This window comes from Mauremys reevesii, linkage group 16 (genome assembly GCF_016161935.1).
Source record: "Mauremys reevesii isolate NIE-2019 linkage group 16, ASM1616193v1, whole genome shotgun sequence".
NCBI lineage: Eukaryota > Metazoa > Chordata > Testudines > Geoemydidae > Mauremys > Mauremys reevesii.
The window spans coordinates 28,001,745-28,029,186 of record NC_052638.1 but is presented as its reverse complement, the minus strand read 5'-3'; positions in this window follow the sequence as shown (position 1 = coordinate 28,029,186).

The window sequence follows — 27,442 nt, the reverse complement described above, 5'->3', positions numbered from 1 at the left end:
TGACTGCCTGGGGCTCAAACTGATTGCAGTTGGCGCTTCATGTGTGAATCCATGGGCCCTTTTCAGATGAATGGCAGAAAGATTCCAGTGTAGAAAGCTAGACTAGATGACTCAAGCACTTCCTTTCAGTCCTAGCATCTATGCATTTTTATCATCTATATAACTAAGTATGTAGAAGTGTAATTGCTGCACGTGAAGAACCAGCACTCTCCATACTTTAACAATTTCCCCCCTCCCCCATATAATCAAAAGTGTTTATTTTTAATGCTTTGAGAACAAAACAAGGATAGATGTTGGGTGGTTAGGGTCAGAGATAAAAACTTCCATGCTAAATTTATTCACAGTCTCTCTGAAATCATTTCAATGCCACTACTATACATTTCAGATGTCAGAAGAGGAACTTCAATTACAATAACTTGGGAAGCTAAAAGCTTCATAAAAACAAGAAATGTGACATACTTGCAAAACTAATTAAATGTGGATGTATTTATTTATTTTTGCAGCTATAAGTGTGTCTCAAATAAATGTGTGTGTAACCTTCTGATTTCTGTGGTAACACTTTAGAAAGGTGATAATAAAACAAGGGTGTTATATATTGGGAGCAATTATCCATATCAGACATAATTAGTGACAAAGTATTGGCTTTAGCTTTCTATATTCAGTTCAGCCTTAAAAGTACTATCTTTATTGACTGCTTCTCACTTCTACATATACCCAGTGGGGGAAATCAAGCTACAAATCAAGGTGGTCTCTCATCCTTTTTCCTCTAAAAGCAATAATTCAAATTGATGCAGTTCCAATTAGAAAGCAACTACCTGAAGAGGCATAAAGCCTATTTGATTTAAATTGGATTGAGTAATGTATACATTTTTAAGTGTCTGATGCTCCTCATCCTACTTTTAAAGATGTTCTGGTTTTCATACTTTTATGATATGATTCATAAAGCTAGTGAAGGTCTTTTCAGCATTCCCATTAAATTTATCTATTTTATTTATCTACAATTGAAAAATAAGTATTGTTTTTCAATAAGACTAATGCAGAATTTATTTTCTAGTACTTCTCTGAAGAGCAGCTTAATTTTAAAGTCTAACTGCAAGCATTTCATCTACTGCCTCTGCTAATAGGAAAAGAATGTTAAAATGGCCAACTCTCAGCATCTGGGAAATAGATGTGAAAACAAAGGCAGAATTACCTGGGGACAGGAACACCTTTCTATCAAGCCCAATGCCTGGTGAAGCAGACTCAAGCTTGGCACAATTAGCAGGTCACACCTCTGGCCACACACACAAGGCCCCATCCCTAAATGTCAATGCAAGAGTAGACAAACACTAATTTGCTCATGCCTTTCAGATGGAGCAGAGGCCAGAGACTGATTCTGGGTGACCACTCCTCAACCCTGAGGGCTTTTAGCTGTGGTGTCATTGTTTGTGAAGAGATCAGAAGAGTTTGTAATGCATATGTTGGACAATGTCCTCAATACGCTAATGACACTCAGCTGCGCCTCCTTTTCACTAGACCCAGACACAGCCACCTCCATCATTCACATCCATGTTTAAGACCTTTACTTTTTGTGAGGCCCTGGACTGTGGTGGCCCAACATATATCTCATGTGGTTGTCAGTAGGGCTGAGGCCATTATAGTGTAAGTGTACACAGCAAGGGATATGGCTTCCGTACTCAGATGAGCCATATGCTGGCTGAGATAGTTGTGCTTAGTGAGGTAACCCCTCTTGGTTCAGGTCACCAAGAGATGACTCCCTGCGAGGGCAACAAAGTTGATGCCTAAGTGTCTACTAACCACTAACCTGGTGGGGTAGTGGTTCTGTTCATTACCTAGTGGTGGATCCTCCTCTACAGGTGTCAAGGTTCCTCCCCCACTCTGAACTTTAGGGTACAGATGTGGGGACCTGCATAAACACTTCTAAGCTTAACTACCAGCTTAGATCTGGTTTCGCTGCCACCATCCAGATTCCTCCGTGTCTGGAACACCCTCTTTCCTCCCAAAACCTTCCTCTCCCTGGGTAGCCTTGAGAGACTTTTTCACCAAGTTCCTGGTGAACACTGATCCAAGCCCTTAGATCTTAACACAAGGAGAATTTAACCATCCCTCCTCCTTTCCCCCACCAATTCCTGGTGAGTCCAGATCCAATCCCCTTGGATCTTAAAACAAGGAAAAATCAATCAGGTTCTTAAAAAGAAAGCTTTTAATTAAAGAAAGAAAGGTAAAAATCAGCTCTGTAAAATCAGGATGGAAAATACTTTACAGGCTAATCAGATTCATATAGCCCAGAGGAACCCCCTCTAACCTTAGGTTCAAAGTTATGGCAAACAGAAGTAAAATCTTCTCAGCAAAAAGGAACATTTACAAGTTGAGAAAACAAAAATAAGACTAACACGCCTTGCCTGGCTGTTACTTACAAGTTTGAAATATGAGAGACTGGTTCAGAAAGATTTGGAGAGCCTGGATTGATGTCTGGTCCCTCTTAGTCCCAAGAGCGAACAACCTCCAAAACAAAGAGCACAAACAAAAGACTTCCCCCCCCAAGATTTGAAAGTATCTTGTCCCCTTATTGGTCCTTTGGGTCAGGTGTCAGCCAGGATCCTTGAGCTTCTTAACCCTTTACAGGTAAAAGGATTTTGGTGTCTCTGGCCATGAGGGATTTTATAGTATTGTACACGGGAGGGCTGTTCCCTTCCCTTTATAGTTATGACAACAGGTATGACTGCTCAATAGAGATGAGCGGGAGAACTCATTGGGTGGAGCATGAACTTGGTAGGGGACAAGGAGGCTGCACTCTCTCCTATTCTCTGTGTCTGCAGCCTGCACGCAGCCTCATAATGCAGTAGCTGCTGGCTAGCTGAGAACTGGAAGGACTAGAGAGAGCTAGGGGAAAGAAGCTACAAGATGGTGACAAAGCCCGATGCCATTGACATACCATAGATGGCACCAATTTGGGTGCTATGATTTCCAGTGGGGTGTTCGTGCAGTTAAAGCAGCTGATCATAAATCATATAGATCTGGCTTTTATGGAAAAGTTCCTTCCCTCTATTTTCACCCCTCCCGCTCCCATCAACAGAAAGTAGAGGCAGAATTTTCTCCAAATATAAGGCCTGATCCTCCAATCCTTATTCAGGTGAATATCCCCATTAAAGTAAAGGGACTTCTTACCTGAGTAAGGGCTGCTGGATAGGGATCATAGTGCTTGAAAACATTTTATATGAGATATCAGTAAGCAGTTTTAGGGGTATGTCAAAAGTTGGGACCTGCTAAGCATCTGGGCCGGAAGCTCCATTTTATGTCATGTTAATGAGCTTTCCTCTCCCCTTATTTAGCTATGTTTTCTGACAACAGGATGGGTGAAGGCTGAAATCTGAGCTATGATTTGCTACCTCATCTGTAAATTCTCTTGCTTTTTCCTAAGTCAGACTGTTAATACTATTTATAGTAATGTCATTGTCTGGAGTTGATATACAGCAATCTAACACTGTGTCGTGTAGCTTGATTTATTTTTAAATGAAAAGTGAGCAGCTAGTCCTTTCCCATGCCAAGCTTCAGTACTGTTAATCAGCCACATATTGCTCCTGAAACTTAATTGTTTTAAAACAATGATGTTAATTCAGATTGGTTCACAGGTAGAACTTGCCAGCTGTGCAGCTGCTTAAGGAGACAGACATTGACCTTCAAACATCTGTACCTGCCTCAGTTCTCTAACTGACATGTGTGTACAAACAACTGGGAAAAATCTTCCTTTGCAGAACACAACTAACTACACAAAGCAAACTAACCCACCTCGCTTTAAGACATATCTGCTTTGTGAACATTGAGGAGGGGTCACACCATAATGGGCACACCGGGAAGAATTCTAGTTGACTTGGACTTTACTCTGGATGCTTCCAAGGGCTCATGGGAAGCACACATGGTAGCTGAAGTGGCACGCACCCTTTGGAAGATGCTCCCTTGAGCTGGACCACTTTCACCGTTGCTGGGTTAGGGAGTGAGAATTCCCTTTCTCAGGTGTTCTCTTTCCATGTCTCCCAGCTGTGTCTTCCATCTCTTGGTAAAAGGGCTCCTCTGTGGCCTATCATGTGTTATTTCTATGGGGGAACAGAGGTGCTCCATACAACCTACAGTTGTTTCTTCCTACTCCGGGAGGACTTTCACTCTGCCCTCTGCCCACTCTGACTCTGGATCTCATTGTTATGTGGATCTGTGGAGTGCACATACAGAATCACACTGGCCAGCAATGACAGCCTGGCACAATCAGAGCCCACTTGCAATGAGAGCTTGTTTGGAGCAGACAATTTTAATGCAATATCAAATACATTGGCTCAAATTGCAGCAAGCCAAGTTTAATTCTGATTATGACTCAAGAAACTCCATTTCCAGATCATGACACCAGTTTATTTTTTTCACAAGGAGACCTTTATAAAACCTGCTTACCAGAATTGAAGGTTCACTGTGAGAATCCCCAGAGAAAATAAAAGACATAGGCAATCATTATGACATCCACAATGACCTCATTGTAAAAACACCTGAGAGGTTGAATCTGTATACATTTGCTCAGAAACTTAGCCCTGAATATGGTTTGAAGTTAAATGGCAACGTTTTCAATACTTAGAATAAATTTTATATCTTGGTGCCAGTAAACTTGGTAATGTTTCTTTTTCTTCTCCAGGAAAGGTGTAATGAGTGGCTCATTATGGTGAGTCATCAGATGGTACTATTGCAGATAGCATTCTAAGTTCTGCTTAATGGGCTGTATAACTACTTAGATCTTAGAGAAATGTTTATTGTCAGTTATGGTTCAGGGCTTGGTTTTTTTCGTTTGTTTTTTTAATAGAAGATCAGTATACAGTCTGTTTTCTCAGCCTGAATCTATATGATTGAATTCATTCCTAGGAGCAAAGCTGCTAACTACAGATTTTATCCATGCAAACAAACAAATACAATTATGGTGTCAAAACACTGCAAATATATTTTCACATAGGCTTGCAATCAGGTTGTTAGAGGAGCAAACACTCAGATTTGAGTTGGTTGGGAAAAGTAACATTTCCCATTTGTGTGAATTGATTTTTCTGTGAAGAATGAAGCCCAAATGAAACTTAGATCAAATCTTAATGAGTTAAGCAGCTCTCAATTACTAATGATAATCTGTTTTTACAAATGTTAAGACCATGGTAATCTTTTTTGTGTTGACAATCAGTACTGGAAGCTGAGGGAGAATTTCAGATCAGGCACTAGGTAAATGCAAAGTCGGAAAGATTGAAGCGTTCACTTCAGCCAAGAATCCAGGAGTCTGCGTGCTTATCCAAATCCAGTCACAACTCCGGAATTCTTGGATACATGAAATTCGTGGAGCAATCTAATGAGAATTCTCTTTCAAAACTCCTGTTTGTAAAAATAACTTTTCTCATTATTCTTTGGCATTTCACTTCCCTGGCTACAAGTAGGAAGTATGAGGTTCACAACCGTAAAAAAGACAGAGCTGTCTACATTTTTTATAGCTTGTAATAGGTTTTGTTCAAGTTTTGGCTGGTTTGTATTGGTTCTTCTTGATATGTGCCAGTTCCTCCACTGACTGTGCAGTTTTAATTCAAAGTTGCAAGGGATTTGTGTGTTTAATTTCCCACGCGGAGTGCTGAAAATTTACCAAAAAGCTCTGAGAAAATAATGAAAAAAGCATGTATAATTGAAAATGGTCTTAATCATTGGAATGCTGGAATGCACATGGCATGGAAGACTTGAAAGAGTTCTTGGTTTTGAAAGGTTGAAATTGAAAAGCGCTGTCACTTTCTTTAAATACATTCTTTTGAATAAAACATCAATTCCTGGTGCCAGAAGCAAGCTTCTAAACATGTTCAAGATGACATGATTGATAACAAGAAGGCTCTTCTCAAGATGTTTCTAATTTCATCTTTCTGGTTCAAGAATGCTAAATTGCCAGCATGATGTATGGGGTAATAATAACGTATATTTGAACTAAAGATTAATATTTTTCTTAGGACAGCTGAGTAACAACAACTGAGTAAATCCTAAAAACTAATTAGTAACTCCTGGAAAAAGGTAAATTCTAAAAACATGCAGCTGAGTACAAATCAATTGCATTTGAACAAAGTGCAAACATTTAGGCAAAACGTAACTTTAAACACAAGTTCCATTGCCTTCAGTGAGTCTCTTTGCATGTTTAAGCATGTGCATACGTGATTACATGATTAGGGCTTGAGAGGATATTTAATATTCTTTTCGCATTGACTAGCTGTTAGAGACTTGATTTGATTTGATTTAATTTATCTTCCTCAAACCTAATGACAACTACATGCAGTCTAATATCAAGAACAATGTAAGTTCAGTAAATACACGAATGGCCAAAATCCTTTGCCCTGTCCACTCATTGGTGTAAAGCTAGAGCTAAATAGCTCAGCCATGCTGGATGGCCACAGACCCTTCCTTGGACCCTTGAGGTGGGAGTGGGGGGCAGCATGGCACTGATCCTATACCCACACTTCTCACTGCTGCTGGCTGAAAAACAGGGGAAACAGTTGGAACACACTATCACTCCCCACAATCCAAGCACTGGTCATAAAATAAAAAAGAGCTGTGATATTTAAACAATGTTGGTTACATTTCAGTTATCGGGGGACCCATTATTGAAATTGCAGACACTGTTTTACAATATGTTCCATTGGGCTCCTGCACTGTCTTACCAAGACATTTCTTTACAGTACAATGATTTCTTCCAGCAGCAGTCTCAGAAATATCAACTGTAATTAAAAAATTTATTAAGCCAAATAGATTTCACAAGTTCCCTAGTGAACATTTAGACTGTGGGGCTAAGCAAAATGGGTGCAGTTTTCCTTAGATTTCATAATAGCCATGTACGGAAAGTACAGAGAGTGCAGAAGTGTCTGAATGAATGAAGAGATGAACAATACTGTAAGCTCACCACTGCGCTGGATTGTCCCTCTAGCTTCATTTATTTTAAAATGTACTAAGTGAAGCATTTGGTTGTGTAGCGTCTCTAATTTTCTGAACCTGCTCTCAAGCATCCTGAATGGACTGTGAAGAATGCCTACCAAGTTGTAAGAATCCTCTGCCATCATTACTGGAAAAAAAAAATCTAGATCAGCAATTATGCACTAAGGTATTTCAACTTGCACGTGCATCTCTTAGTCCCACAGAAATAAACTCTTTATTGTTCTTTGTAGTCTGATAAACTATTTTAGAATGAAATGCAACGAATTTCAGTTTTGCCCTCTGCCACATGCACATAGACTAAAAAGTTACAAGCTGTTTTTTGTGACCAAAATTATTAGCCTTTGTATATCACCAGCTAATGAAATGTAAACAAGCCAAATGTTCAGTTTTGGCCCAATGAATGTATCATTAAGTTTCATATAAACATTGTTCTTCATGATGTTGTCGGAATTTTCTTGAAAGGAATTTTATCATACTATGATTTGAACTAGCTAGCAGGATAATATTAAAGCAATAAACTATATGAAAGTATGTATTATGGCAGGCTTGAGAGCTAGATTGGACATCCTGAAAAGTTATTATCATGTTTTCAATTTAGGACCACAATACCTAACTGCAACTCATAATGTTAACTGTTCTGCTGTTTAGTCATTTTTACTGCTCATTGGAAAAATAAAGCTGTATGCTGTCATTTCAAATGTTCTTGGATGGCAGTCTGTTACACAGAAGAAGACAAAAATATGTAACTTTTATATATACCTATTACTGTCATTTTTACAACCCAGAGACTTTAAAAGTTAAATTAAGACAATTGCTCAAAAGCAATTTCTAAATCAACAGTACTGCAGCAAAATGAAGGACAAATGAAGAGCTTGCAGCTAGTAGATATGAGTCAGACTTTCCTACAAGCTGATGGATATGTTTCATGATTTACTTCTTAACAAGCTGATTTCTGCTGTTTGGAATTTTTTCAGTGTCATAAATGTAATTTTATGCCATTTTTACCATCTTGCTTCATTGTTATGATGTTTTGTTATTGGCATATTTTATTTTTCCACAAAGCACAAAAATATCAAATTTTACAAACCACAAGAGAGCATATATTATGCAACATAACTTGACTAGAAAAATAAAAATGTATTTTCAACAGGCTGATATTTGTAGCCTGAAACACACCTTTATGTTAGCAGGTATTGATTGTACTGGGAAAGGGTTAAATGGGTTCTTCTGACTCGTTTGCTGGTGGGTCCTTAACCTATCCTGATATAAGGGAGATGAGAGTGAGTTATTAAAGAGGATGTAGCCTGTGGTAGACTGTTGGAACCTTGAGAGCAACTAAACCCAGGAAGACGGTTTGAGTTGAACTCTGTTATATCACTGATAATAATAAAACAAGGAAGGGTTTCTGAGTTTACACAGTGTGTGAAATTTGTTTTAGAGCAAGTTGGAAAAGGCAGTTTATGAAAGCTAACAGAAGTCAAAGAATAATACACATTAATGGGGTGAAGAGGAGGTAGTGTAGGATAGGTCATATGCACACAAAAAACAAAAGTTAGATGGGGGATAATCTAATGTATAGAATAGTAAACTTGTGTGTCTAAATGGTGGCCATGGTTAACTAATTTCTTTTACCATATACTGTCTGTTCAAAGATATTTAAGGGAATGATGTAAAACTCATTTGAAAAAGCATAAAATTCATTCTAATGTAACCAAGCTTCCATCCTATGTTTACAAAAGCAGGAAAGAAAACTAGGAAAGGATATTTTATTCATGTGCACTACACTCATGGTATGGTACAATACCTTCAGTCGCAAGGACCAATGATGTGTTGATTGTCTTAGCTGAAGTGGGAAAGGAAACTTTAAACCACTCTTTGGAAAGGTTTTTCAGGATGAACATAAATTGCCATCACATTTCCATTGTCTAATCCTGCATTTAAAAGATAGATTCAGTGTAATTTTGCTGAAGAAGTATCCTAGTATCCTTTGGCTAGGAATGATTTGCCAGTGTTTGGCTAAATTTAATCTGCAACTAATGACAAGGACAGTAGATAACAGTCAACTTAAACATTTTAAATATTATTGTAAAATCTTTTTTATACCTGATCAAAAATCATATTTGACCTAAAGAAACATCTACAAATTAAGATTAATACTAAACCCAGTTATCAGTGTGCCACATTTCCTTTTTGCTATGCAGTAAGAAAAGATGAGCATTCCTGACACATTTCTAGATTCAAGCCAGAGCTTCAGTAAACAGTAGAGCTAATCTGATTTTATAATAATTTTCCAAACACTTGGGTGCTAGATATGCCCCGATGTATACAATGATGCTCATTCAGATTAATGGGACTACTTGCAGAATAAGTTACTATGCAATAGAGGAAAGGTAGAAAAATTGGCCCAAAGTATTTTCATTTGTGAAAGTGGAACCTTATCTACTGAGACATATTACTCTATGCATAGTTTACTATGTTTTCATGACACGTTGCTTAAAATATAATACATGTTAGAATGGTTAAAGTGGGTGAATACAGTCTTTGCAGAATAGATCAGGATTTGTATTACCATTGAGAATTATAAAACATTTCACACCATTAGGTCCAACGAAGGAGAGACAATATCTCAGAGCACACATCTGCTTGTCTCCTTTACACCTCTGAGAATGAGGCTGGTGAGGCAAGTAGTGATGGTAAATAATTGTAGTATTCTCACTCCCTTGAGCCCTCTTCTGGCACATACAGCTGCTGTTAGACTGCAAGAGAACTTGGAGCGCCAAACAGTCCCCAAATGAACAAGACTCTATTTTCACATTGTAGAAAACCGACTGTGCATCTTTTGTCTTCAGTTATATTTTATTCTCAGGTGCTTTTTACATCCTTGTTTCAGATAAAAAGATAGTGGAATCTCCAAGTGTGTGAGAGAGCCCATCTCACCAACTGCTCTTAAAAAGAGACATTTCAACCAAGGCACATATGGGAAAACATGCTCTGATGGGGATAAACAGCTCTTTGATCTGTATGCTCCCCATCACTCTCACTATATCTTTCTTAATTATAAAACAATATATTTTAACTACTAAGGTGTTCATACCCAAAGGTCCTTCAGCGTCTAACAAAATGTAAGCTCAAGACAAAATGTATGAAAGTCATTTTGACGAATAAACAGATACTAGACCTAATGGGTATAAACTCATAGACTTTAAGGTCAGAAGGGACCATTATGATCATCTAGTCTGACCTCCTGCACAATGCAGGCCACACAATCTCACCCATCCACTTCTATAACAAACCCCTAACCTATGTCCGAGTTATTGAAGTCTTCAAATTGTGGTTTGAAGACTTCAAGCTGCAGAGAATCCTCCAGCAAGTGACCCATGCCCCACGCTGCAGAGGAAGGTGAAAAACCTCCAGGGCTTCTGCCAATCTGTATACTACCCCTTCAGCTGACCAGCCTCACAATGGTCAGTAACCATACCAAAAAATGATATCAGAAACAGGACAGTAAGAAATTCCTTAGGACTGCCTGGAAAACCAGTCCAAAGTTTGGATTACCATCTCCTAAAGATTGGACTTTGGGATGATGATCAAATGCTCCAACCCAGTCAAGCTTTAGCACTCTAAAGAGATGTACATCAACAGGCAGACTGCTCCTACCTTATTTAAGTCTTTAAATACTCAATGTACATGGCCGGATTCTCAAAGGACCTCAGCAACTAATAACATTTAAGCAGCTAAATAAGCAAACAAGTTTTTAAAAGAGCTCAGCTCCCATTTTCACATCTAAACAAAGCAACCAGATTCTCACAAATGCTCAACATGCCACCCAGAAACTCCTATTCTCAATGAAATTTGAAAATCTGGCCACTTCATTTGAAATACTTAAATAAGAGCTGAACTATTAAAAACCCAGTCATCATCGTGAGTGCTTAGAACTCTCAAAAATCTCAGTCAATCTTTAAGTAGTTCCCTTCTCAAAATCAGAATCTTACCACCCATATATCATTCATTCCATTGCCTTTCAGTATCTGTTATCTTTCTACCAGAAAAGATTGCTCTATTAAACACCTGGTGAATGAGAAGAATTATCAACTTTTTCTTTTCTGTCTAAAAATAAATGCACAGTACATTTTATTTTAAATCTTCAGCAGGGAGCCTGTTTTTGTGAGCTAGGCCAGGCATGTTGTTATGTTGTGCAAAACAGCAACATGCTGCACCTAACAATAACGTGGTGCCTTTCCACTGTACATTTAAAATAGGAGCCAGTACATGTTAGCTTGCAAAAAGGGGACACACTTATTTTCTAGAATATTTTTTCCAGTCAAAATTTATTGAATGACTAGACCAAGCAGAATGTTTCTAATGTACAAATTTGTATCTACTAACACTGATTCATAGATTCCAAGGTCAAAGAAATCACTATGATCTGCTAATCAGACCTCTGTATAACACATGCCACAGAATACACCACAGCTCAAAGCTGAACATCACGCGGTCAGTTCAAGCCCAATACACACCACCAAAACCAACTATTTTTCCAGCACTCAAAGGGAAAAAAAGTTGTGTAGTGACAATATAAGAAGAAAAAAGGGATGTGGCTACAATAATGTGAGTCATCAACTTTCAATCCCTTAAATTCTGCTCCCCACTTCTGCCCCATTTAGAATTTTTAATATATACAATATATGCACAACACAACCTTTAGGTGTAGTCACAAAATTTTAAAATCACCACTCAGGTTCTGTGGAATGAACAGGCAGAGCAAATTTGAAAGTCATGTTCCTCCTGTGGGAATGCACTGACTTTAGCCCACTCCTCCCCAGAGTTTAAGGCTTCGGATTGTCAGCAAGAACATCCCAGCTGCTATCAGCTGTCAGGATGGTGCACTGGAAAATATGGCACTATTAAGGTAGACAAGACCAAGTCAGTAGCATCTGACCTCTGGTTCCCCTCCCCCTTTGTTTTTGGGGTAAGTTAGATCAGTTTTGGGGGCTTTTGCAGCATTACTGTATTTTCAAAGCTTTATAGCTATATTTGCATGTTAATAATTCCATTTAAAATGCTTCTCAAAAAGCCTTTTCTTTCTGCTTCCAGTCATCTTATCACCAATCCTCCTTTCTTTCTCCATTCCTCCTATCCCTTCCTCACTTTGCAGTTTTCTGACTCATCATAGCTTTTCTTCACCCAAACTGTCTGACTTATCTTGGGTCCAGTGTTTCCTTCCCTTGCTTTTGAATAACATAGGAGAGAGCCAGAGAGTCTGACTTTGTGCAACTGGTCACCATAACATCCTGTATTGCACCCTGTTAGATCTAGGGTGACCAGATAGCAAGTGTGAAAAATCAGGACAGGGTGGGGGGTAATAGGAGCCCATATTAAAAAAAAGCCCCAAATATCAGGACTGTCCTTATAAAATCAGGACATCTGGTCACCCTAGTTAGATCTCACAAGCTGAGTATTTAGCTAATGACCCAAAAAGAACACGTAGGTTATGGTCAGCTATGAACCTGTGCCCCAGTATGGATATACTTGCTGCGGCACTGTTAGGGACACTGTCTTTTAGGTACAATATTAAAAATGAGTTCCTGACCACGTGTGGCTACAAAAGATCTCATAGCATTTTTCATAAGAGCTGAGGCATTCAGCATGGACAAATTCCAGCGCAGCTAATTATTGAAATTTCATTTAGATGCAGTAGTCATCTTCTTTTCCACTTCTTGTTCTAACCTATTTTGCAGTATTTTTACATTGCACCCTAGTGATGCATGAAGTGACACTTCATTATATATTATATTTCTCCATCTACCTTACAAGGGTGTTTTGTTACTTGGCAAAAATATTTGTACAATGTTTAGAAATTCTTGAATAATTGGCGCTATATAAGTGAAAACAACTATTACTAGTAGTCTGTAATGAATTCTTAGCTAGGATCCAAGACTGGAGTAAGATGGGATAATTGAGAACATTGGTATTTGTTAAATATCAGAGGGAGAAAATTGTATTCTCTGCATTACTGAAAAAATTGCTTTCCCTCAGTGACAAGTCTCTTAATAAAGAATTTATAAATCAAATATACAAATATTCATATCAACCCCCATGAGTAACAAACTAACAAGCTCAGCAATGTACAAAGAACTATTTATGTTTGGAGTATAGTGACTGTTACAGTCCCAGAGATACAAATGCTTGTGTCTGATGATTAGTGACAGCTTTTAAACTACTACTAGCAAACTATTGCTCAGAAATATACCACTCCCTCAGGTGTGCAGACTCTAGACAAAAATATGGAAAGTTTGCAAGCAGAGAAAATATTGTAATGTCACAAGTTAAAGTATTTTCCAGGTGAAACAGGAATGTGCTACTTCTAGGCAAAGCAATTACAAAGAAGTAAAAAGACTTCTATACATTTCTAACCAGAAAAAACATTACTGGGGAAAAGTTGCCATTTGTATTTGGTCCAAGCAGTGCCTAAATGCACACTACATGTTCAGGATACCAGGGTGAGCCAGCAAAACATTGTCTATTTTTATTACTTAGCAGTGGCTGCCATTCTACATTAACCATAACAAGTGCAATTGGACAAAACCTGATACATCTCAAAGTCCATATGGCTTCAGATTGTCCCAAACAAACAAAGCCAGAATGACAATGATTACCCTGGCTCTGCCTTCATCTAGCGCGAGCTCCTGGTCTCTTCTTTCTCCAGTATTAATTGTATGTGGACTGACCCACAGATAAGGTTGTGATTTGAGCTAATCCCTCTAGGTGACAGCTTGAGATTGGCTTGGTTGGACTGGTTTATTAGGGCTTGTCTACATGAACCCTTGGTTTGTGGCTAGCTGGAGTATACATCTAACCTATGCTAGCCTGCTGCATACTATGGGCTTGTCTACATGGAGGGGTAATGCTCACTATGAGGGTGTAATTTCTACACTGCACTAATGTGTTGCGCATTAATTATCCGCGTAGACTCTGCTGATGCACAGTAAATGTTCCCTAGCCCAATTTAACCCAGTGCTACATTAAAGCACACTAGGGAACATTTAATGCATGCCAGCAGAGTCTACATGGTCCAAATAATGCACAACAAGCTAGTGTGCTTTAATCATCACACAGCTGTAATGTGCGTCACTCCACCATGTAGACAAGCCCTAAGTGTCTCTGTGGACCAAGCTGCTGCACACTAAAAGTTCCATAGTGCACTTTGATCTACCCCACACACATTCTGTGTGTGGTGTTTTGTCCCATCTAGTGGCACCGAGACAAGCCCCCACTTGTAACACTGACAGACCCGTCATTGGCAGGCGGAATTGAACCTGGGACCATTACAGCTTAGTGTATGAGCCTCTATTGCATGAGTTCAAAGCCCCATGGCTATTAGCTAAGGCTGTAAGGCAGACTCATTAATCTCCCTCTAAATCATCTTGGTGCCACTAGATGGGACAGAACACCACACCCAGAAGGTGTGTGGGTTACACCACTTTCAAACAAAAGTAGATCATAGCACACTCTAAGGAAATTTTAGTGTGCAGCAGCAGGGTCTGCATGGACTCTTAGTGCACAGCAGGCTAGTGGGGGGTAAATTTACACCCCAGCTTGTCAAGAAATAAGTGTATGTGTAAACAATTCCTTCTTATCAAATGAACACCCATTCAAAGTAAACTGCTTGCAAAGGAAACTGCATGACTCAGCCTCCAACCATTTGAACTACTTATATGAATTTGTTTCTTAGCTGACCATATAATTCTTTTTATGTTTTGTCTGAGCAGTTGAAATCAACACTTAATAATTTTTTTTACGTTTCAGTAAATGTCTTTTGAGATTATTAATTCCAAAAATTTGCTAGGGTTCCACTAAAAAATTTCCTAAATGCTAAGAACTCTTCACAGAAGTGTGACCAACAGGCTTTGACCAACAGGCTTTGCATTAGGGACTCTGTACACTAAAGCCAATCAAATCAACTGTGGTTTAGTCACAAAGAACAGAAGAAATGTCACACTTTCCATTAGCAAGTCAGCTGCACTCGCTCATCATCCTGTTTTTTTAATGTTTCGCAGCACCAGCCACATGTGGGAAAGGTGGCATTCATCTTAGGCTTTGCTCATCATGGACCTCATCCAGTGCTCACCAAAATCAGCAGAGATACTTCCATCAGCTGCAGCGGGCATTGGAATGAACTCCATCTATCCTAGAGTTAAAGACTCCGAGTCAGTCTCCTAAGGTGTCGTAAAGATTCTGCTCTTGTCTTCTAGTCTTTGTTCAGTCTCCATCCAAACAGTTATTGGTCAAAGCGGACAACTGCTTCTTTTAGAAACAACTGATATAAGAATTGCTTAAAAGGAAATCTACACTTGCTTTTATCTTCTTACAACAAGACAAACAAGAGATGGATAGAATCAGTTAATTGAACTAATGGAAGGTTGTCATCATTCTTCGATACATTTTTCTTTGAAGAAAAGGTTCTGTAATACATAATCTCAAATCTATTCCTTTTCCTTTTAATTATATTCTTCTTTACTGTTTTTAAAACATATTTTAACAGCAATAGCTTACTGATGATTATAGCAAATAGCTTGGAAAGACAATAAAATCACAATGTGGTTAGTGATCATGTGACCAATTCTTTGACCTTTAGCAATACAGTAATACTACTGTTAGTGCATCAAAAATCATTCTTTAAACGTTAAAACAAAACCCCTAAAACTCTATAAATTGGGTGAAATTCTGCAGCTGTTTTTGCAGAGTGTTAAATATTGTTTTGTGTAAAAAGAACAAAAAATGTAAGTACGAAATTCCCAGTTTAAAAATACTACTGAGGCTCTAAATCTGAATTATCACCATGTTAGCATCGCAGTAACTTTTGAGAAAGAAAAACAACCAAAAAAAGAATATGTTTATACTTTGATGAAACTTCTTAATCCGGAAAAGTACTTAACCCTGTGGGACTATTTTAGTGGCACACTGCTATGGAAACAGTAAAGGCAGTTGATGCAGTGCCCACAGACCAATACACTTCCAGTGAACTTAATCTAACTTATGAATGCCAAACTACCAGCAAGCCACTGATACTGGGCTAACAACTGAGAACACTGTGAACATTAACATTGCAAATGAAGAAAGGGACCAGAGGATCATTCAAAACAATGCCAGAGAAATTTAATTTATTCTCAAACAGTCTAAGGGCTAAATTATGTGCTGATTTACACCTCATCTGACTCCATTGTTTTCTGTGAGACTGCATTGGGTTTAAGTCAATCCACAGTTTTCCCCCAATATGTCTGGTGTCAAGAATGAGGGCCTGCAGCTAAGCATGGGCCTGGCTAGCTCCATCTCCAGGTGGACTGATGAGCACAGATGGCATGCAGCAGGAGCACCTGGTTGGCTGAAGGGAGCCAGCCAGCAGGCATGCTCTTATGGCCAGCAATAGTTTGCTGGCAGCTCAATGTCTCTGCCTGCAGCTGTGATCGCCTCTGTGCCTGCCCTGCTCCTACATTGTTTCCAACCCAGCTCCAGATGTGTTCTGCTGAGCCCCCAGCCTGATTTCTTGTTTTGCCCCAGTTTACACCAGCTCTGGCTCCTGTCTCTGGCTCTGTTCCTTGGCTCCAGACTACAGCTCTGACTCTTCAGCTCTAGTTCCTGTCCCCTCCTTGCTCTGGCTCCAACCATTAAGCCAGACCACCCACATCCCAGTCCTGACATCTGGAACGTCTGATCCTATGTGGACTTAGATACAGAAGAACAATGAAAGCTTTTTTTTCTCCCCAGAGTACAACTTGGTCTCTTTCATGCTTCTCTTTCACTACAGAATATTGTGTACTTAATGGAGTTTCATCGTACAACATGTGTTTATTGGAAGTATAAAAACTATTTTTGTTTTCTCGGGGGGGGGGGGGGAAAGCTGGCTCAGAACTGGTTATTGTAAATAGTTAAATATTTTACCATTACCTTGTTAAATAAATTAATAATGGAGTTCAAGAGCAAGGAGTCTGTAATTTAAGAACAAACTGATGTCTTCAAGACAGATCACATACAAAAGGAACCCTTAGTTGTATTTTATATTGTTCGCCTAATTGTCAGTTTTTATTAATTTTGCATGCTAAGCTTCAAACATTAGATACAAGTTTCTCCTAGGGAGAGTAGCAAAGCTAAAAACAGCACAAGCACTGAAGGAAACCGTGTTTATAATTGCTCTGTTTCTTACTTTGGATTTTATTGTTGGCTCTACTTGGGTGGCAGAATGACATGAAGAGAAAAGCTCACTTTGATTTTGAAAAGGTGGTTTGCAGGTGTCAAAACAAAGTCTTCCAGGAAACCAAGGGAAAAATTAAACTCTGTGAGCCATTATCACAGGTGTGTTCTAGTGAAAAATAATTGTTCTTTTGTTTTATGTCTCAGTAAACTGGATAAGCAGTTAAGGCCAATGTAGCATGGGAGGAATTTAAGATAATATAAGCTTAAATTGAAACTCAAATTTACTTCCCCCCTTCACAATAATGGATAGAAGAAAATTATTAATCCATCTGTCAGCTGAAGACAGAAAACAGTGCAGACTGAGAGCAAGGGAGACAGCTGTGGTTCTGGCACAGGTCTAAGATTTACACCAGCTAGTAACAGCATCCAAGATGCTGTGTGCCAGTCAGGGATAGCTGAAGAGCAGTGTGCACTGGCCTCAACTCTTCCCCAAATCCAATACGACCTCTATGCCATCAACTGTGGAGGGGAAAGCACAGGAGCTGCTCCTACTGATCTGCATCTGCACCTGCTGATGCTTCCCCATGCTGAGAGAATGCCAGCAGGGAAAAATATAGCTGCTTTGGGGCCCATTTGCAGCAGCAGAGCTGTGCAAAGAAGACAGATACTAGCACAGGATCTGGCCTCTTGGGCACACTGGAGGCGGTCTAAATGCTGATGTATTTAAATTGTTGTGGGAGGCAGTTTGGGCTCAGATCTGGGGCAGGGTGCCTCTGGAGCCCTGACAATCTGCACAAGTGACATGGAGTGCCTGTGGGTGCTATTCTAATCCATAGGGTAGAGAAGTTGCTTGGGACTGTACTGTCAAACCCACATCTTGGCCACTGGTGCTGGAATAGGGTGCAACCGCACCCCTGGCTTGTCATCATTAGTACCCCCACTATAAAAATTTTCCTGAGCCCCAATCTTGGCCCTTGATTAGGAATGATTCTACCCTCTCCTCACATTCCCGGCACACACCTCACACACACAAAGCCTGCCTACACAGTTTTATATGGGTGAAGTGAATTATACTGTTAAAGACTGTAGGGAAAAATATTTACCTTGTTCTACAAATTTATTTGAAAAGTGGTACATGCATCATAATACTACCAGTCATTATTTACTTCGATCACATTACTGGAGTCCAAGTTTGTTTGTGCCACAGTGGAAAAAAACTTTGCCTAAGGTAAAAAGGTCAGACCTTTCAAGAATGCTTCTGTGCTGAATTAATTTCTACAACACTACATTGTATGTTATAACTTAAAAATACTCATTGTGAAACCTAGAAAAAATAATTTCTAGTGAATGTACTGAGATCATTCCTAACACCAAAATATATTAGATGCAAAATCTCAGTAAAATGAAGCATGAGACTTGAATGTACCAGTTCAGAATTAAATTCACTTTTAAGATAAGGTTGTCTCCCAACCCTTACTTAACTCAAGATGTTTTATTTACTACAGCACATGTTGTCTATCCAGGAGAGTTCATAACAGTGGACTACTTTAGCTTGCTATAATGCTGATAACTGAAAAAGGTGACATATCATAGAATCACAAGGTCCACTAAACTCCTTTCCCCAAAGTGCACACAAACTCAGAATAATCAAAACATATTAAACAACAGCTAATAGTGACCAGCAACCAGTGTAGTGCACCAGTGCAAATCTCTAGTGTAACCAGCCTATGTGAAACTGAGGAAACCTCCACCAGGGCAAATAGCACTAGGAGTTTGTCCAGGACCAGCTATATCAGTGGCTGAAAGCAGATTAAATCCCCAATGGACCTCAGACTTATTGTTTCTGAATAATTTTATGAACACATTGACAGCTTCCTGACTTTTTTTTTTTTTTTTTGTATATCTGATGGTTACCTCTAGGGAAGTGCACAGATAATGCCTTGCCAGTGTCTTTATATAACCATTAATTTTACTGTAAACCTACACGGATAAGATTTGTTTGCTCTATTCATTTTAATATTGTCTGCAAAAGCTTGTACAGACACTGTTTTAATGTTATATCATGGTGGCCTAAGATTATTAATGTACCTGCCCTAAAGCAATTTCATTTCATCCTGCAATTAAGCATTGTAATGATTTTAAAGACCTACAATGCACAACCTTGACAAGACCTTGAAATCTGAACAATTTCCAGAAAATTGCACTCAGGTTGTTTCATTTCACCTTGACACTGTAAAGTTTTCCCCATAGACTTACATTGTCTCTTCCGTTTCATAATGATGTTAATGTTAAATCCCATTCAATTGAAAGGGCACGTGTGTTATCACGAAGAGTTTTTTGTTACTTAGCATCAATAAAAAGTGAACTAACAAAGGTAAATCATTATGCTTCAGGTTGGCAACCAGTGGCATATTAATAAAGGAGATTAAAACAGCCCATTTATAAAGGCACAAAGTAGCCAAATAAAACAGAAAGCACAACTATGGTCCTGGAAATCACAGCATAATGCACTGCAGATAAACACTGCATTAGCTACAAAGAAAGTCCAGTAATATTTCTGGGTCCATGGTCATCTCCACCAGCCCTTATGCATATTTTTGCTGCAGGTATTTTTATTAGATTAAAAAAAACCACTTAGGCTCGGATTTCTAAAGGATTTAAGGGAGTTGGGTGCCTGATTCCCTCTGGCCTATATGAAAATCCCACCCTTAGTAATCTGTTTTCCAAACTTTTCAAAACAGTGATTACTATTTCCATTAAACTTGCTGTAGGAATAATAACGTTCTAGGCAATTATACCATTAGAATCTATCAATGTGTCGCACCATAAGGACTAAATTATATGAAGATATCATTTGGCTCAAAGTTGGGTTGATTGGTGCTCAGAATACTCTATGAAGTCCAGGCTGTACAGTGACCCACTTTGTCAACAGAAGCAGAAGACGATACCTAAGCAAACTAGTTGGATTTGAATTTCTTTTTTTGCCTAACTCTGCCACACTCCATAATGCCTTCTTATGAGTTCTTCCAAAAGAGAAGTTATGTCCGTACTCCACATTCCAGGCTGAATGACTCCACAAAATTTCCCACCATTTTTCAGGTGCAGGGCAGGCTTAGTACTTTATGGCATAATGTCACAAGCCCCAGTTCACATTAGCACTTACATTGTTGCCTTGCACTGGTGCAGTCGCATTGATGCTGGAAAACAGGTACTACATTTTATGGTGAAGAAAAAGTCTTGAATTCCAGACACTAACCAGCCTGGGATATTCTTAAAGATAAGTTCAGATAAAATAATGTCCTCAATTATCTGTTTAAAATGTTGTATTTTAAAATATGCAGTGTTATTGTAGCCATGTCAGTCCCAGGATAGAATCATAGAACTGGAAGGGACCTCCAGAGATCATCTAGTCAAGTCATGGCAGGATTAAGTATTATGTAGACCAGAGGTCAGCAACCTTCAGCACGCGGCCCATCAGGGTAATACGCTGGTAGGCCGTGAGACATTTTGTTTACGTTGACTATCCGCAGGCACGGCTCCCTGAAGCTCCCAGTGGCTGAGGTTCACCATCTCCGGCCAATGGGAGCTGCGGGAAGCGGTGGCCAGCATGTCCCTGTGGCCTGCAGCTTCCCACAGCTCCCATTGGCTGGAAACAGCGAACCGCAGCCACTGGGAGCTGCAGGGGGCCATGCCTGTGGATGGCCAACGTCAGCAAAATGTCTCACGGCCCGCCAGTGGATTACCCTGATGGGCCATGTGCTGAAGGTTGCCAACCCTGGTCTAGATAATACCCAATCCTGCCATGACTTGACTAGATGATCTCTGGAGGTCCTTTCCAGTCCTATGATTCTATCCTGAAGGTTGCTGACCCCTGATCTAGACCATCCCTGACAGGTTTTTGTCTAACCTGCTCTTTAAAATCTCCAGTGATGGAGATTCCACAACCTCCCTTGGCAATTTATTCCAGTGCTTAGTCACCCTGACAGTTAGGAAGTTTTTCCTAATGTCCAACCTAAACCTGCCTTGCTGCAATTTAAGCCCATTGCTTCTTGCCTTATCCTCAGAGATTAAGAAGAACAATTTTTCTCCAACAATTTTACTAGAGACATAAGGTGGGTGAAGTGATATCTTTTATTGGACCAACTTCTGTTGGTGAGAGAGAGAGAGAGAGAGAGACAAGCTTCTTCTCACCGGAAGAAGAGATCTATATAAGCTTGTCTCTCTCTCACCTACAGAAGTTGGTCCAATAAAAGATGTTATTTACCTTGTCAATCAGGTTTTAAAGTACACTCACAAATATAAACATTTTCTTTAGAAGAGTGACATAGTAAAGAGAAAGTTTTCTGAAAAGAAATGAAAACTAATGGCTCAGCACCACTTAGAGCATTGGCTCATCACACGACCTCAGAATTTTGAAGTAGGTGCTCACCACCTCACTGAATTGGGCTTTTCTGCTCAACAATGTATGTGGCGGGGGAGGGGGAAGCAGGGTGTGGGAATTACATGTGTAATACATGTATATTTTTAGGCCAGGAGTATATAGTTGATAAACTGCTTGGGGGGTGGAAATCAGCTACTTATCTTATCTAGTTGTTACTTTTTTGTGGAGTTATTATTTGGTAGCTATTTCAGAAATATAATTAACAGTCCTCGGGCAAAACTGAAGAGGTGGAATACTAATGGAAAATTTAATCTTCAACATAAAAAAATCAGCAAACATTTGACTACTCCACACACCCATATCCATTATTTAATACTTGAGGCCAATTAAAACATACTATTTTCCTACTGCCCTGCATCCCCATTATTTTCCCTGAAAAGTCAGTGCAAAAGTCCCAGTTGTCTCAAAGGAAGCAGGACTGGGCTAATGAATTCATATTGATAATAAAAGCAAGAATAATTTTCTTTATGCTTTGTGGGTTTTGTTTGTTTGTTCTGGTTTTTGTAAGATGATTACAAAAATGTCAGAATCCTTTTTAGCTCTCAGCGTCTTGTTGCTTAAGGGGTCCAATCCTGCAAAGTGTTTAACTCTCCTTTTAAAAAGGCCCACGGTTATTACAGTAGATTCACATTTGTCAGTAACACTTCCCATGATTTAATGGAACTATTTCCACAAAAACTATTATTCACAGGTAATATTTGGGTAAAAGGTTCCCACGTTACTCGAGCTAATTTTAATAATGTCAAATTTAGAAGACACACATGGCACACAGCCTCTCTCTAACCTAACAGAGAGAATACAAATATACATTCCCATTTAGCCAGTTCAGAGTGCAGTGGAATATGGGGAAACCTTAGCAACCACTAAAGAGACCAACAAAAGCCTTATTTCATGCAGTGGGCCTTCCAATAAAGTGGAGCCAAACAGTACAGAGTACTTTAGGGAATACTGTGGTTTCCTACAATGGGATGGTGCCTAGAAAGGGAGATCTCTTGTACAGGCATCATTGTGTATGAAGTAGTTGATTTGGAAGTGAGCTAAGTACTGCATGCATTGGCCAGAAAGCATAGAGAGAAAGGGTGTCAGCTACAGACAGTTATATTCAGCATCTTATATAAAAAGCCACCAAGCCATGTATTCTTTACTACAGGTTTAAGGAAGGTGTCATGAATGAGACTCAGGCACCCATCAGAGGAGAAGATGGGGGGAAGAAAGATAAATGAACAAGGACAAAAATAGAATAAAGAAGAAAAATGGGAAGTATAACAGCTTCACTGCAGGTGTGAATTGCTGTTCCTGGGTGTTACATCTCAGTAAACAGAATAAATGCTTGGTGGAGTGTGACTGCCTTCCAATCAGTGAGAGCAACGTGCTGTGACTAGTAATGAGTCATCTTTCAGCCTTCCTTTCTGTGTGTGTGTGGGGGGGGACAATGACAGTGATTAGAGTAGAGATGGATTGAAAAAGGGATGACCAGTCCATGCATTAAGTCAGGAAGGTCTGTAATTTCATGAGGTACAATAATCATTAAAGCTTAAATTGGATTTTGCAATCTGCCTGACTCAGTTAGGCTGGCTTGTCTGCAAAAAATGTTATAGACATTAATTAACCCTTTGTCCACATATTTTTTTGAGATAGAAACATCATGCTCTTAGAATTCCCACGAGGGCCCTACTGAAGTGTCATTTATTCTGCAAACTAATATAATACAAATAGAAACCGTTTGTTTCATGATGAGGACAATTTTAGAGAATCACAGTTAATGAATATTGCAGGTGGTCTATGCTCCAAGTAACTATAAGATATTAGCAAAATCAGTTTAAATAAATGAGACTGGTAGGCACATTTACAAACTTTTAAAAAAAATCCTAATATTGACGGACACAGAAGGACAGCAGTTATGATACTGAACTTGTATTTATAGAGGGCTTGATTCTGCACTCCTTGCTTACACAATACTTGTGACATATTTACGGTTTGCCTCCCTGGCAGAACATTATTTATTTCACTGGGAAAAAGCTGTGTCTGTTGACAGCAGTGGTAAAAATGTTGACTTGACTGAACTCCTGAGAGCTGACCAGTATTCACAAAAATTTCATTCCTTGCATTTGAATCCCCAATGAGGTAACACTGGGAGGTTAGCAGTTCTAATAGGCATTGAATGAGAAGGCAAAGGACAAGTTATATTTGAATGCTGAATGTACATGACTAGCCATTTTGCAGGTAATTTCTGGCTTGCTTGGGTTATTTTCCCATGTGTATATTTAAACTAAATTAAAGAAACCACTAAGAAAGAAACCACCATTACTGTAGAGCTGTGACTGATGCTGAATCATTGCCTAGTATTGATGTTCTCTTGGAATACACCACAGTGACAGCATGGGCAAGGAGAGGTTAGCATCATCCTGACCCCATCAAAGTCCTTATCCTTTTCAATGGCCACAATATCACATTAGTGATTTTAAAACTGGATTTTTTTCAATCCTTGCCATCTACAGGATATTACTGCTTTGGCAGGATGCCTACAAAAAACTTGACAATAGTTTGGTTGCTGGTGGACTCATACCACTGTATCATGCTGACCAATATTGTTTCCTTGTATTCTGCTATTTGTTCTGTCTTGTCTTTTACTTAAATTGTAAGCTCCTTGAGGACAGGCACTGTCTTTTTGTTCTGTTTGTACAGCACCTAGCACAACGGTGTCCTGGTCCAGGACTAGAGCTCCTACAAGTAAATAATTGCTAAAGTGACTCTCATTTATAGGACTACCAAAACAACCCAGTTTTCCTTTCACCATCATAATCTCTATGCAAGTGGCTAAAAGTCCACCTACACCAATATATTTCACTTGTTATGAGCCTGTCAATGGAAATGATGTTATGTGAAACCAGGGGATAGTTTTCCAACCTTATAGCCTAAGGGTCACGCCTAAGAAATACGTTAAGTGACATTTTTTACATCCAATTTACCAATATGATTGATGCACAATAAAAACCTCCGTTTGGATATTGCCTACTTTCTTTTATAGGACAGCATTTAGCAAATAAGCCACTAAACATCTGGACTTCCAATCACTCAGTAATTGTTTAAATCAGAAAGGGGTCCCAGTAAATGCCCCTATGGGTCATAGTAGGGCAGATAAGCCCAAAGCAAAATATCTATGCCATAAAATGAAGGGCACATAGTGAGAACAGCTGATGTCTCTTATTCAAAATTTACTACAGCAAGGCAGGGGAGCACAACATCCTGATGATTTAAGTGGGTAAATAATCTGGTGAGATGCAAAGGTTTGCACATCTTTATTACAAAAAAACAACACCTGGCAACCTTTTATTAGCATCTGCATGTTACAAAAATAATTTGGTCAGCAATATTGGCTTGGAAGATAGCCAAAGAATCAGATGCAATTGCCAGCAAAATGAAGTGTATAAAGTGAGCAATCACAGGCTATTGCCAGGTCTGGGGACATGTTAACACTGAAACTTTACCTCCTGTTGTCCTAATTGACAGCTTTATGGCACTGAGATGTGAAGTCCTCCATTTATCCACACAGCACTGTTAGTAACTTCTCCTTAACTTACCAGTGTCATTTAAACCTGGAGATATTACCTCTAGGAAGAAGAGAATAATGCACTCTCCATTTGTTCCTCAGCTGAGCTGCCAAGAGGGCTAATTACCACTAATTAAGGTGATGTTTTTGTTCTGCAGACTTCTATAATCAAGGAGTCAGTCTGAGCTCACTATGTCACCATCATTGTGGGCTGTCCAACAGCTATTATACAGTAATGACATTCTAGGCACACCTAATCTGGATTTCAAATTCTAATCAGTGGCTGAAAAGTGATATTAAGTCAATTTTAAGACATGGATGCTGCTATATTCAAATATTATTAATAGAAAAATTGAAATAAGTCTGTATTTAGTTAATGGGGGTGTGTTGAAGATTAAAGAAGCAGTAATATAGCAAGTGAAAGCTCAAGCACCTCTTAAAACTATGTTGGAAACTTCTCCATGTCACTTGTGATATAAGTAAGCTAATTAGGGATGAGGGAGTTGTGTGGTTCACGTGGTGAAAAATTCACAATGGACAGCTTAGTTAATTCATTTCACTTATTTTTCTCTCCGTGAGATTGTCTGTGAACAGACAGCGACTTTGTTTTTTATTTCTGAAAACAATTGTCATCAGTATTGTTTGCTGAACATCTATTCGTCTGTAGCTCATCTGCAAGTACTTCACGGTGAACACTCAGTATTTGAAACTCAAGGCATTTTGATCGGACAGAGGTCACGTGGTCTGTTTCTGTAGCTGAACTCAGTGAGTGTGCATCTCAATCATATTTCTGATGTGAATATTCGATACAACTTTGGAATCCACTTACCACAGACATTCTGCACTACTTCTTTATAGCTCATGTTTCAGTGAATATGCCTACTAGCAAATTCACTAGATTTTTCATGAACATTAAAGGCAAAAGAGTCCATGAATATTCCTTAAAAATTCAAACAAATATTTTGGGAAAATATAGTATTCACATAGGTCTACTGAGATGAGTCACCTGAATTCTTGGATGTGGCTTTTGGCTCAAAGTTGGTTGTATTTTTCTTACTAAAAGTAAGTAGCTATGGAGCGGTTCTGACCTTGTCACAATCCAGCCACAGATATGCCCAGTGCCCTGTTTATATACTGTACCAGACATTATACTTATAGTAAAATTGACTTTTCTTTTCTAAACAATATTTTTCATGATTTACTGTCTCATCTGCTTCAAAATGCATTGAACTGAAATGTAAAATACAAGTTGGTAGCCTAGAAGCAATCTTTTATGTACTTATAAAAAAAATGGTTCAGCTAGGGTATTTTTGAGCACAGAACACCAAAAAAAAATCATAATTTGAACTTCCTTCAAGTGCTCTTTCAGCAATCACTAGATTGTGAGAGGCTCATTTTTATATTTGAAATGCAGTCTTGCAGGCAAAGATAAAATTTGAGACTGACTTATCCCCTCCAGTATTTTGAACACAAAAAGTCTAATATGAAAATCAGCTTCTGTGCACAAAATGTAACTAATTTATAAATCTTTTACTTTTCATGATTGATACAAATGCTATTTGAAATGAAAGGACAGAGCAGTATCTGACTTTAATAGGACTTTATGTTGTCAGAAACCTGTTTATGACTGGATATTAGTTTATGGTATATGTCTTTCTATAATTATGGCTGTGCTTCTAATGGTGTTAATGAGGATAGGAAATGGCCTAGGGAGCCTCCCAAAATTTTTCATCCCATTGTTTTTTCCCCTGAGGAAACAGGTAACCTAAGACACTTGTCTAACTTTAAGGTACACTGATGTACTTTGCTAACTGACGTTTTGTTCACAGTGTTCACAGAACTACATCCTACCTGCTCAAATAAAGAAAATAACTATAGATTAACCTATCTGAAACCGATTACAATTAGGGACTGGAACTCATAGATCAGAAAAATATAATTATAATTTAGACAAAATTGTAGTCATCCAAATATCAACAGACCAAAAATGAATATCTATGGTATGTGTTTGAAGGCTGGCTCCCCAGCAGGCCTTAGAACAACCTCTAAAGTTGCTCCTAAAAATCTGGTAAGTGCACAAGTAAAATTGAGTACGCAGACATGTAATTATTTAATGTGGAATAGGATGATTACATTAGAGGCCAATTTTGAAAATTTGGCCCTAATTTTGGATAAAAAGAGAAACGTGAAATCAGTTATTAAATTAATAACATCTGTACGTATTGATGCTACTTTTACATCCCTGAGGTTTAGCTCACTCCAGTTTTCTGTTGGCAATATGGGCG